General features: G+C 38.3%; 1 protein-coding gene across 17 annotated transcripts in view; it reads right to left on the reverse strand.

Moving 5' to 3' along the window:
- Positions 1–13,192, reverse strand: part of TENM2 (teneurin transmembrane protein 2) — a 1,028,597-nt gene that overhangs the window by 413,337 nt on the left and 602,068 nt on the right. Inside the window, exon 1 of one of the 17 annotated variants that reach the window (XM_080399948.1) lies at positions 1–7,235. This exon is cut by the window's left edge and continues 21,087 nt beyond it. The exons of the other annotated variants lie outside the window; for them this stretch is intronic. The gene's annotated coding sequence lies outside the window, so the exon portion shown is untranslated. Of the gene's footprint in view, positions 7,236–13,192 lie in introns of those variants that run through there. 17 annotated transcript variants of the gene reach the window in all.

The following is a 13,192-nucleotide window of genomic DNA, read 5'->3' on the forward strand; positions in this document are numbered from 1 at the left end:
CTTTTCCAATGTAAACGATTGAATGATTCTGTAATAAAGACTTGGGTGATAAAAAGAAGGAGCTAACCTGCAGTAAAGGTTAGGTCCCCAGTTCTCCAGTAGAACTGTGAGCTTTAACAAAAAACAGAAGATCCAAATCATCTTATGCTTCTGTAAGAGGAGGCAAAAGCAGAATGTATTCTTTTAATTATTCATGTTCAAAATGCATATAGATTTTGTTTTGAAAGGCTAACAGTGTGATTAAAGAACAGAAGGAAAACATATGTCTAAAGAAGCACTGTTAAAAAATACTTTAGAAAAATGTTTCATTGCATAAAAAACCCTCTAACTTCAGGAGCTATTTAGCCAGATATTTGCGCATAACCAACAGGAAGAAATGACTGAGTCACTCCAAAGGAGTGCGAATTGGCAGGTCTGCAGAGCTCAGCACTATCTCTGTTGCCAAGTGTCATGCTTCATACGGAAGACTCACGCATCAGGTGTCCATGTCACACTTTTATTTCACTCTGCATAAATCTCACACAGAGATATCTTGACAAGGTTTGTTTTATGCCAACACAAGTACTCCATAAGCATTGCTCTGATGGGAACTGGGAAGACCAAGAGCTGGCAGCTAGATCGGCTTAGGTGAAGTTTTGCTTCCTACATCAGATACAGAAGTTACACAGTAAACTATTGTGCCAGTCGTTGCTGGAGCCTCAGCACTTACCCAGTAACACGTGTGTGGTGTCCTGAGAGCTTCACCAGCCCCAGCGGTCACGGCTATGCTCTGCTGCGCTAGCAAATCTAATACACGTTGACCTTGGTAATACTTCTGCTTTTAGGCTCTGGAGAAAACTTCTTTGTTTTTGTCAAATGAATGACATAATGAAACCTGTCATGTGGCAAACCACATTCAAACAGATTTTAGTACGTCATGTAACTAGTACTTTATGGTTTATTCTATTTAGTGTTGTAAGTTCACTTTTTTATACCACACACATGTTTTGTTTAATTCTGACTATATTCTATTTTGTCACATCTAATGAACCTCTATTTGAAACTCTTACTTTGCATTAGCACACTGGCTCTATTCACGTCTGTTTTGAGCTACATGGATAAATCATGTGCTTGGAGCACTGCCTCAGTAATCAAATTGTCTGCTGAGAGTGCAGTTCCATGCTGTAATTTTTGCTGTGGTGAACCCAGCGTAAACAGATCCTGCCCTCCTCCTCTCGCACCCACTCATCCCTGCCCATCCTGCCAGCTCTCCCCCGCTCAGCACTCAGCTATTTATGCTGATGAAAGTGGCAGGAGAAGGGGAGACAACTGCAAACCTATTAGCTGAGGGTCTGACTTAAGCAAAGTAAATGCTCTAGCCTAAAAAAAACAAAACAAAACAAAAAACAAAAAACAACCACAACCAAAACCCACACAAGAACCAACAACACAAAACAAACCAAAAGCCCAAACAAGCAAACAAACAAAAACCCCACAAAAAAAAAAAAAAAACACCACACCAAACTAGGTGTCATTTATAAACTGATCTGAAAATATCACCTGTGCAATTTCACCTGCACAAATAGAGGAACCGTCACAGGGGGCAGGAATGAGAAGCTGAGCAGGAACTAAACTAGGCAGGTGGCTCTTAAATCAGCCTAGCTGGAAGAGAGCGTTATTGTAGACCTCTGCCTGGAGGGCAAGAAGGTGATGGAGGACAACATGCATCTTAGAAGTGAAAGGTCATGAGCCTGTACATTCCCCAAAGAAGGTGATTACGCTAAAGATCTCTTCCTCTATAGAGAGGAAATGTCAACTTTGAGCTGTTTCCTCTGTATACTTTGTTCAGTATATATGATGATATCCATTCATTACTTTACACTGTGTTTGAACAAAGATGGGTGTACACTCTACAGATTATGGAATCTTTGAAATATTCTGTAGCAATTTTGCAGGTTTGGTCATGTTTTTTCTCAAAGTTTTCTCCATGAATATTGCCCATTTATTTTAGAAATCATTTTTAGACATATAATCCATATAGGGAAGAAATCCATTCTGAGAATTACTGGAAGCCAACAACTCCACAGTCGTCTAAGAGAATGGTTCTTCCATTTATAAAATCCCTGCAGTATCTACAGAGTGATTTAGACCACAGAGCTAAGCTGACACCTGCTTTACAAGACTTAGAAACCCTCTGCATTAGGTACCTCCGGGTCTTTTACTTTAATGTGATACTGGTTCTCCCTTTGCATTTGCTGCCACCCTTGATCCTCCCGGTGCCCTGATGCCACACACAATTTGGCTGCTGGCTTACCAAGAACAGTTCTTGTAATAAAATGTACCCTGCAATCATTTTGTTCAGAGAAGGAGGTTTCATCCCGGGAGCAGCAGTTTTCAAAAAGAACAACGTTCAGCTGGAAAAGAAAAATCACTATTTCTTTGTGTTATTTTATGAAAATTCCCTTGAAGAGTATATGCAGTAAGCAATTAAAGCACAAGGCCTTTCTAAGCATAGGATTCCTTGGAAATTTTTTTCTTCAACAGACAGAATGTTAAATCTGCCTGTGTTACCTATATCCTCCACTTGCACATTTCTTTCTTTATCTCATCCTTTCAATTCACTCCTTTACAATACTTTACAACATCCCTGATTCTTGGACCAACTCAGACAGTGAACTCATTTCCCTGTTAACAATGACATTCAATATCCCACACCTGAAACAAGGTGAGCTAATTTAATTAGAGAGGAATGCAAGCTTCTTCATTAAGTACTATAATCCCTTTTTCCTTTTTCATGACAGGTTCGTGACTTTAGTTTCAGCATGTGTTCCACTTTCTATGACGGGAAAGCTAGAAGAAGAATCACTGCTACAGTACTATAGTTTTGTTTACCATGTGCCATAGAACATTCTTAGATAACACCTCTATTTGTCTGTGACACAGCAGGGAGTAAATGAAAATGTTTATTCTGACCCCTCAGCAGAAAGAACTCCCTTAATCCACTCACTGATGAGATAACACTGTAGGATTACAATAATCAACTTGCAGTATGTCCTCTATTAGGGCACTAAAGATATGGCATTTCATATCCACTGGGAAATGATTCTTCGCTTACATAACAGTGACAAGCTTTCACCCTTTGAGATCACATTTTTCACCCCATGCTGAGCCCTCAAACTGCTTCTGTATCAAATGGCTAATATTAAGCTAAATACTACAATTCTAAAAGCCGGCAACTAAAAGAAAAATTGTTTGCAATGCCCACTATTGATTTAAGTAATGACATGGTAAAGAGACAGATGTTAACAATATACTTAAGCTTCTAAGCATCCTCATTGGGGTAGAGTTACAATGAACTGTTTGTGAAGGGCTCTTATTTAAATGTACACACAAATCTCAATCGCTTCCTGCCTTAACAAATTTAAAAATTGCTAATACTGCAGGTAAAGCGATCGCCAAGTGGATTCCACCACAGTTCAAGTCATGACCATTACCTAATGTCACGCAGGAATTATTTTTGCTACAGAATTATTGAGTTTTGTCAAAATTCAAATAATGAAACACAGGGAGGAGGGGAGGGAAGACGAGAGAATTCAGATAATTCATTCAAACCTGGATTTTTTCCATATACTTTTCTAAAGGAAATTTTAAGTGTCAAAAAATACATATCTTGTGCTCATTATTAAATGCTAAATACCACAGTGTTTTGAGCTGCCTTGTGGCCATTGTAAAGAAAACAGGTGTTCTGATAGATTATAAAGTGTGAGTCAGAGGATGTGCAGAACAGAATTTTAATGAGGCTGCGAGCACAGAAGTCTGACTAGCCTTTTGAACATGATGCTAAAACACTGAAAGTAGTCTTAAAAGAGACAAATAGCAGGAGCACAACTAAAAAAATCCTCATTAATGTACACCAAGTGAATGTGATATAGAAAGTCATTAAGTCAGGTTTTGTACGGCGTCGGTGGAGCTGATTATCAGAAGGTCTGCGGCAGAGGAGTCAGATGCTCTGGACAAGCCCCTCAGAGGTGGGGTTGGCTGGTTCAAAGGGGGTTCATCATTTTTGCCTTCGGTCCATCCGACTCCTGCTGCTAAACATGCAAATCTTTTAATGATTTGCTCGGCTATGTGAAGGTCCAGTCTGATGTTACAGTAATGATAGTAGAGAAATCTTCGCCGAGCACCTAATCCAGCCTCCAGTCTCCATTTTCTCCTGCACTAGCAGCAGATGGCACAGAGCCTCTGTGTGGGCTTGCTGACGCTAGCTCCGAGACCTTCCCAAAACAGGAGCTAAAAGCATCCTTATCACGTCAGATAACCATTCCAATCGCTCCTATCATTACATTCACACAGAACCTTTCCAACAGTTTTAAAAGATTATAAACAAAGACATTCTGTGATTGGCATTTAGGAATAAAGTAATTTTGAAAAAAATTAAATAATTCTTGCAAGCCTGGTATCTCACCGAAGTTTTTTTCTGAGTGATAACAAAACTGCTGGCTGAAAACCAAACATGGGCATTACTGAAAGGAGTACATCTGGGTGGGTGTGAATGGAAAGGACTGAAAGTGGTCTTCCAAACCGACACCACACCAATTCCGCTTAAGTTAGTTTTACTCACATGATTAAACCAAAGAAAAGGATGGAAGAAAAAAAATCATATCTCTGCCCACAGTTTAAATGAGCACTTGCGCATATACTCAATCTTGTGAAAGCATTTGTTCTGAGATGTCTGAGCTCAAAGACAAGCATGGATGTAAATACAGGAGTGGATCTTTTAGTAATAGTGAGAGGACTGCATCAGATATAAATACATGTGTAAAATATAGAGAAAAATATTTTAAGCTAAAATATGACATTTGCTTTATATGAATTAACTATTTTAGTATAATTCCATTAGGCTGTTAATTAACCACAGACTTTATTAAGGTTATTTTCTTCCTACAAATTTCTGTCAAGCACATACTATCAGTATCAGTACTGTGTTTCTGCAGCTAGCTAGTCCATGCTTTGTGAAGTGCACAAGTTGTTAAGTGTATGCATTTTTTGCCTCCCACACACTCTTGGACATATGCTGTTTACTTTTTAAACTCCAAAAAGTGAGCATAGAAAATTACTTCTACACAGAGATGATTTCTTTAACTCAGCCTTAGAAGCAACATCCACTTGGGTTTCTGACGTTGGAAGCTAATGAGAAATGACGTAACATTAACTGTAGGGGGAGGGAGCTATTCATTGCTGCAAGACCTACGCTAAATAAATTCAGGCATAGAAATCAGAACAAGAAAAAGAGCAGTAGTCTCCCTTCATAAGGTTCATTGTAAGGCCGATGGACAATCTCTTTTGATGACACTGGATACATGATTTGTAACACAGAATGAGAATCCAGCCTCGAATACAAATGCAGAACAGTCCAATCAACTGGGCTGTACTAGTTTTCAGTAGAGAGGGACAAGGCTTTGACTTTTCCTGAAGCAGAGAAGGCAAAACGGTCAAGCAATGGGGATACTCCAGAAAAGTCTCCAGGAAGTCCAGGTGAGAACTTGCAGGAAGCCTGAATAAGAGACGCCCTTGGGAAAGCCAGGCTGCCAGCTTTACTGGTGTGGCTGGCTGGCACCTTCAAGAGACACAGAGAGTGTAAAAATCCAGAATGCCAGGACAAGGTTTGAAACCCAAAATGTCAAAAGTTGCCTGGAAAATGTGGCTTCATGTTATCTGAGAGGGGGACTGTGCTCTTCTGACGTCCTTGTGGACCCATGGATGTATAAAAGAGTGTATGTGTATATAAATTTATATGTATTTGAGAATATATATTCTATGTATATGAGACTATATATCCAACGGATACATAAATGACAGCCCCAGCTTCCACACAATATATCCTCTAGCAGGGGACAACCTGGAGTGCATTCTCAACAGCAGAGCTTGTAAAACATAGGGCAGGTGCCTACAGAACGCACCTAGGAGGGGCTTAATCCTTTCATTAAGCCTTTAACCTTCATATCGTATGCTTTGTGTTATTTTCTGTCAGAGTTGTTTTAGTTCTTCTGCCTTCTGCATAGATTTACACGTTTTTAGAACCATGTCTAATTAAACTACTCCGTATTTAGTTAATCTTATAAAAACTTTAAGGCTGTTTCCTGATCACTTTCTTTCTTCTCCCTGCTATTACAAATTTGAAAGAAATCAATAGAAATAAACTTGGTAAAGCCTAATTAAAAAAATCCTGATGTTGAAAAAACATCATTAAGGAAGAAAACAAGTAATTCAAAGAGAAAGTATGTTGAAATTCCAGTTTGTATCCTAGTAAGCAGAGGAAGGACCTACAAATGTATGCACCAACACCTTCGTAAGTACAAATACAATGAAACGACACCAACTTACACTGAAGTGCCAGCCCACACATAAAACGCTTCTATTATTATAGCTTAAAACATACATGTAGGTGGTGGGAAAGGTGAATGCGAGTATCATTTTCCTTGGTCATATACTCTGGTCTTTCTTTCTTTAAAAGAAAAAGCTGCAACAAGAAACTGGAAAAACATGAGTACATTGGGATGAATGCTTCAAAATTATTCCACACCCCCACCTCTCCCAATCACATTCAAAACAATTCATGATGCTGAAAACTTGTGACCTGAACACAATTTCTGCACTAAAAATACAATGTATATGACTTATTTGCAACGCTCATGAACAATACAATGCATACAGTGGGTACATCTGTATTACAAGTATTCAACCTATAAACTGCCAAGCACCTTTAGCTAATTCTTTAACGCTCCTGATTTCCCCCTTCAGTCAACTGAAGATCAGTGGTTCCAAGGATATTCATTCAGCCACAAACACAAGATCACCTCTGAGCACTTTACAGAATTTTTCTCTCAATAAGCTTTTTAATGTATAGTTAGGGATTTCTGCACCAAGTGGAACTTGTTAGAACATCACAATCTAGTGCAAAATATATGTTCTAAAAAGATATTACAGGATAGCTTGAATGGGTATTTTGGAATCTCAACAACAGTTCCTATCTGGATATTTCTATGGATACAGGACTTTTTCAAGGCATCTATTTACATAGATGCACAGCCAGAACACATGAGCATTAGAATTGTATCTTAATTTTTGATGAAAATAATAGAAGCTTCATAGAAATCTTTTTATGACGGGCTTTATTTTCACTAGGATTCTTTATTTCAATTTGTAAAATGAATTATACAAATTGAGATTTTACAAGCTTTCTTTATGAGAATAAATGTCCCAAGTCCCTGCTCTCTGAAAATCTCTATTAGTATAATCCAGGTAAAGTGTGTGGCCATTGCCATTAAGAATATATTGTTGTTTCAATTATAAACAGATGGCTTTCACGCATACTTTTTTTCAGTCTCAGATTCAAATGCAAACCTGATCCAAAAACAACTTCTGCATTTCTGTTTTTTATAGTCAAGGTGAATCAAAGGAAAGGAAGCCCTAACACCAGCTTAATGGAAAATGTGTACTTGCTTGTATTCTAACTGATTTCAGCAACAAAAATAACTGGTAGTAAAGTCCAGGCTCAGAGCAAGTAAATATTCTGAAGTTTTAGCATTAGCGTGCTATAGATACCATTTAAGTTACATTTTAAAATAGCTCTATTGTAAACGTTGCATATTAATCACTTGCCTACAGAGAGCAGGTAGGAGTTTGACAGTGTTGCCAAAGAAATGTCAGTAAATGATAACTAAGTGCCTAAATTTTTGGTTGGAGAACAATAACCCTTCTAATTATTATTCTAATTATTATCTAATTATCTAGTTATAGCTTTTCTGTGGCAAACACCTAATAATCAGTAACTTAAAGTTAACCTTTTAGATTTGAGAACAACAACAAAAAAATTTAAATTACAATACTTGTGCACTGGCCCTTTAAAATTAAAATGCATGAGGTTTCATAGTTTACACTCTGCCAATTCCCTACTTCAGTTCAGAATGCTCAGATCTTCAAGGCAATAATCTTGTTATAGCATTTCCATTTCATTCCATGTCTTCCATAGCATGTAAACAAATAATTGAAGCAAACGGACCATATACATTTAATTTTTAATTTTGTTTTTAAGTTGACTCTGTGGCAATAACCAGTACATGAACACACCTATAAATCAATGGCTTCAAATACTTATTCCAGGAAACTTAACTAAAGACAAATGTTTAATTGTCCCAAAGGAATCTTTAGCTTTTCCTCCCCTCCTCACTATGATAAAACTGAAAATTGCACAAATACACACCTCATTCCAATTTATTGGAATCAATAAAAAAACCAATCAAATTTATCAGTTGCTCATCTTGTGAAAACTAGTACACCCCACGCCAGACAGGTCCAATTACAATTGACATCAGAACGGTATTGTCTTTCCTCCATCCACATAAAATAATTTCCTGCCAGCCCAGCTCCCAGAGCTGCAGGTGGGAGATATAGAGCTCAGCTGGGAAATGGGACCCCCGCAGATCTCCCCCTGGACCACAGAGAGGCATGGCAAAGCATCACCTGGCCATGCAGGACATTGTTGCCTCTGCCTCTTTTTGTAAGTTATTGAAATCCAGACAAAGAGTCATTGATGTTGCTGTAACAATGGCTACAGACTAGTAAGCATACAAAGTTCCCTATTCTAGTCACTAATGCACTAAATGATCCACCAAACTTTGCCCTTAAATGAAGGAATATGTATAGTAAGAGGTAAAAACTCACCCCTCTCTTCCCCCCCCTGCCCCCCTCAATTTCATTTACAAGCACAAATAACTTTCAGAGGATTTCCACATTTGAACTACAGCCAGAAATGGTACAGTAGGAAACAGCTGTAACACAGCCTCTTAGATGTATTCAGTTTTGTTTTCTGAGCATCATTGCAGTGGCACAAACAGTGTTTCCCACATGCCCTCAGTCTACAAAAATGATGATGGAAGCTTCATAAATTACTGATGCCTTGCTTAGATATACTTTATAAAATGAATAAATTCTTCATGAAGCAACGGAATGAGGTGAAAACTTCCAAAAGAGATTGTATGTAGGTCTTCCTTGAGTAGCTGACAGATAGAAAAGCCACGTTAGAATTGAGATCAAGATTGACCAGCTTCACTATTAGACATAGCACTCACACAGCAATGAAATTATGAACAACTTCATTATCTTCCAGCTCTCTAAAAAGAAGTATGCACAAAAGACTAATAAAAATTACACAGCAAGAATCTAAAAGGAAGAAGAGAATCAAGACTGCGATGGGTGAAGACAGGACTTGGCTGTGAATGCTGGTGTACAGCAGCACAGACTGCTGTGTGCAGCTAATACACAGTGAAAATAGGCCTCTCTTTACCTTCTATCATCTCTCCTGGAAAACTGTCAATTGAGAAAGTAACTGACTTTACAGTACATTAATTAGTGCATGTTGTGTATTTAGTGATAAATTATAGTTATCACTTAGGTTACAAAAAAAATCCACAAGGTCTGTAAAGCATATACTAATAAGTGCTCTAATCTATTTTCATTGAATGTACAATTTTTCAGCTGTAGAAAACTCAGAAAAGCAGCACACGAGAGCAAACTCAGAGAAATACATATTAAATAAATATTAAAATATTTTCAGATTATTTATAGAAAGATCAGCTTGCCTTCTCTCAATGGATGCTAGCATTTAAAAAGTTCATATTTTCTTTTCTGCTCCTAAATGTCAGATGTTTCCCACTTCTTATTTTCACCTCAATATGTAGGACGAACCTAAACCTGCTGCTCAGATAATCCTGCACGGCTAACACACATACAAACCGAAGGAGTATATGCTTTTCTGGAGTGGGTTTAGAACCGATACACCATTTCCAAATACAAATTGTGCAACAAACGTTTCTTAGGCTAGGGCACAACAGGAACTGAACGGGAAGCCAAGGTAGCTATATCCAAATACCCATGAACTCTATCATGAAAGCTGATGTTCTTTAGCTTTGTTGACTGTGGTGCACTGAAGACTCCAGCTGGAACAGCACCACTCAGGATAAATCCTGGACAGTTTGCACAGAGACACATAGCTACAAAGTTCTTTGAGACAACAGGACTGAGAAAGAATAAGACAGAGACGCCAAGCACTCTGATCCGGCAAGGTGTAGAAGCACAATGCTTAACCTTCAGAGTGTACAACGAACTGCAGAGGGACTGCAGAAATGCTTGGAAAACCCTATGTGCTTAATTGTTTTGCTAGACTTGAGGCCTGACTGTTAAAGCACCTGGTAACCCTGCTGCAAGCCAGGTTTGCACGTGGCTGCACTCGTCAGAGCTAAGCAAGCCTGCTGAAGAATGTAAATGTTTTCAGGCTAAGGGCCTCATTTGTTTGTCACAGTCTTCCTCGCTACTTGCTTATATTAGCATCGGTCAGAAAATCTTGAAACTCTAACAGAAACAATGGTGCTTTGTTTCCCAAAGTATCATCATACGCATATTACCATGACTCCTGCTGCAACTGGTTTATAGCCATAATAGGCTCCATTATTTTTCTTTGCTGCAATTATTGTCATCATTCCTGCAACGCCATAAATAGGCCTTGCACTTAAAATATTAGTTTATTTCTCAGGTTTCTTGGATGTACAATTGCAATATTGAGCTGTTTACGGTTACTAGATATTATGAATTCCTCTGTCATTTCTAGGAACCATTTCTTTTAACTACATATCCAGCATTACCTTAAAATGTACATATCCACATAGGAGAATTTAATTCCTTAAAGTATGCAGTGGGTACCAGAGGTTGTTTAGAATATGAGGGAGATTGTATGTGTAAACCCACCCATAAGCCTAGGATAAATGCATATTTTAAAAGACTACTGAAATGGAAGTACTTTAGATGATGGGATTAGAATGAATCCATCGAGGAAGCAGAGATTCTTATGATTAAAAAAAAAAAAAAGTTCTTTGAAAGTTTGCAGACTGGGAAAAAAGCATTAAAATCAACATTTTACATAAACAACCAAGTACTTTTTATTTATAGAAGTATTTGGAGTTCATTATTTCTGAACTACTTATTTCATGAGTAAATTGCTACATCATTCAAATAAAAATCATATGCAAAACATATGCTTGGCATATCAAAGGTGTTCAGGAGAGTGACAAATTACATTTTTTAATTATTGTTGTTGGGCTGAAACTAAAGAAGCCTGGTGCAACTTCCTTTGATCAATATCCAGCAAAGATCAAGGTTAAAATGTGGTCATCGCATATTAATGAGGACCCTGTATGCAGAGGAACCCCATATGAACTGATCCCTGAGTGTAGCCACCTATTATCAACATTTTTGTCTAACAAGAAGGAATTCTGGAGTTCAAATACCTTTACAACCATATAACAAGGATTGGTACTAGTCTCCAGCAGAAAGATACTAGGGAAGGAATCAGCTTTTTTTTTTTTTTTTTTTTTTTTTAAGTGATTCTTCTCCAACTTGAATGACAAAAGCGATGAGCTAAAAGTTTGGTGTCGACAAAGACCTAGGTCTGAGAGAGAGAGAAAGGAGGAGAGGAGCTCGCTCTGCCCATGCAAGTCACCCCATAACACTAGTGGCAGAAGGCTTTGCCAACATCTTGCTTCTTTTCAAAGCAATGACTTGTGTGTGCAATCCCATGTTGTATCTGCAACGCCAGCGTGTTGTCCATACATAGCAGGTAACACCTATCCACAGTGTAATCGTGCACAAGCAAGGACCTCACAGTAGTTCTCAAGCTACATATGGCAAGAAATGGACCTCATCGACCCTACAGTGAAACTACCCGACCCATAGAGCCCATAGAGGAGTCAAGACCACAGTGACAGATGACTTCCTTAGCTACCTGAAATAAGTGACAGGCTTGCCAGCTGAACAAGAGTGTACACTTCCATGGATTGTTAGGGGTCACAGTCTATTTTATTGCTTTGTTTTGCAGGGGGAGCTCTGTAGGTTTCTAACAGTCACATGCCCTAAGTACTTACACACTCGTACATCCTTACGGATGTGCAGTATACCCCTGGAGCCACCCAGGCGAACTTCTTCAGTACTGGTTTATGGAACACATTGGTGGCAAAGCCAGCACCACTCCGTAGCACTTATATTTAAAAAAAACCACATATGAAAAAAACCCCTAAGAATGGCCTGGCCAGCCCTACTGGGTACAAGATAACTAGGGTACATGTCAGAGCTTCATGCTCCTATGACACAGAAAGATGTGATGCTGACCAATGTGAAGTTTGGAGACGTCTCAAATGGGTCATCATTTCTGTCAATTCAAGAAGGTCACGTCCAGACTTTTACAAAAACACATAGCACAATTCCATGCAGACAGAAAAACCAAGACATTCTACTTCCTTGAAGGTTCCACTACATCACATTCTATGTGACATAGAACTTCCCCCCCCCCCCCCCCCCCCCCCCCCGCTGCAAATGTTCAATCCAATAGCATGTTTTGGTTTAGAGACAAACAGGCACAGCCAACAAGATCGTGTTCCACTGTTTGAGAGGTGTTTTCCCCTTCTGAAAGCCTCAGATTGTGAACATCTATCAAGCTGTCCTTTCTAATTTAACTGGGTTGTAGTTTACACTCACAACCAAACAACAGAGAGTAATGAGTTTCAATCACAGGACCCTAGCAAAGAGTTTAATTTATACAGATAATTAAAATCACCATCTCACTGTCCTTTCCTTGTTCTTGGCACTGTACTAGAAATTGTGAATAGTGGAACATTATCACCAGCGATCTTCTCATAGTATTAGAAACTTCTTCAGAGACAAGTAGCAATTTTCCTACTTGAAAGCAGTACCAGGCTTCACTACGCTGAAATGAAATGAGCAGAGCACAATCCCAACTTCTTTTACTTTTCCCATTTTTTTTAAAAGTCCAATAATATCTTTTGAAAGGACTTCTAGCAACTTACTATGTTTTAATAACATTTTAGTCACATTAACAATGAAATAATGATTTTAAATATAGTAAAAAACACATAAATCTCCTGACTGAATGATTAAACAGGTGCAGGCCCAAACGTAACAAATTTAACTTGGCATTCATTATTTAGCTTAATTTTGAATCAAGAGCACGTATAACTTTCAAAATGCTAATGAGAAATGTGAAAATAAAATCTTAAAATGATTTCAAAAAGTAATATTTTGCACGATTTCTGAATTAACCTAAGCCAATCACTTCTTCCTCCTAAGAATTAAACAAGAAATCAAT

The sequence above is a fragment of the Falco punctatus genome (assembly GCF_963210335.1).
Source record: "Falco punctatus genome assembly, chromosome: 8".
Lineage (NCBI taxonomy): Eukaryota > Metazoa > Chordata > Aves > Falconiformes > Falconidae > Falco > Falco punctatus.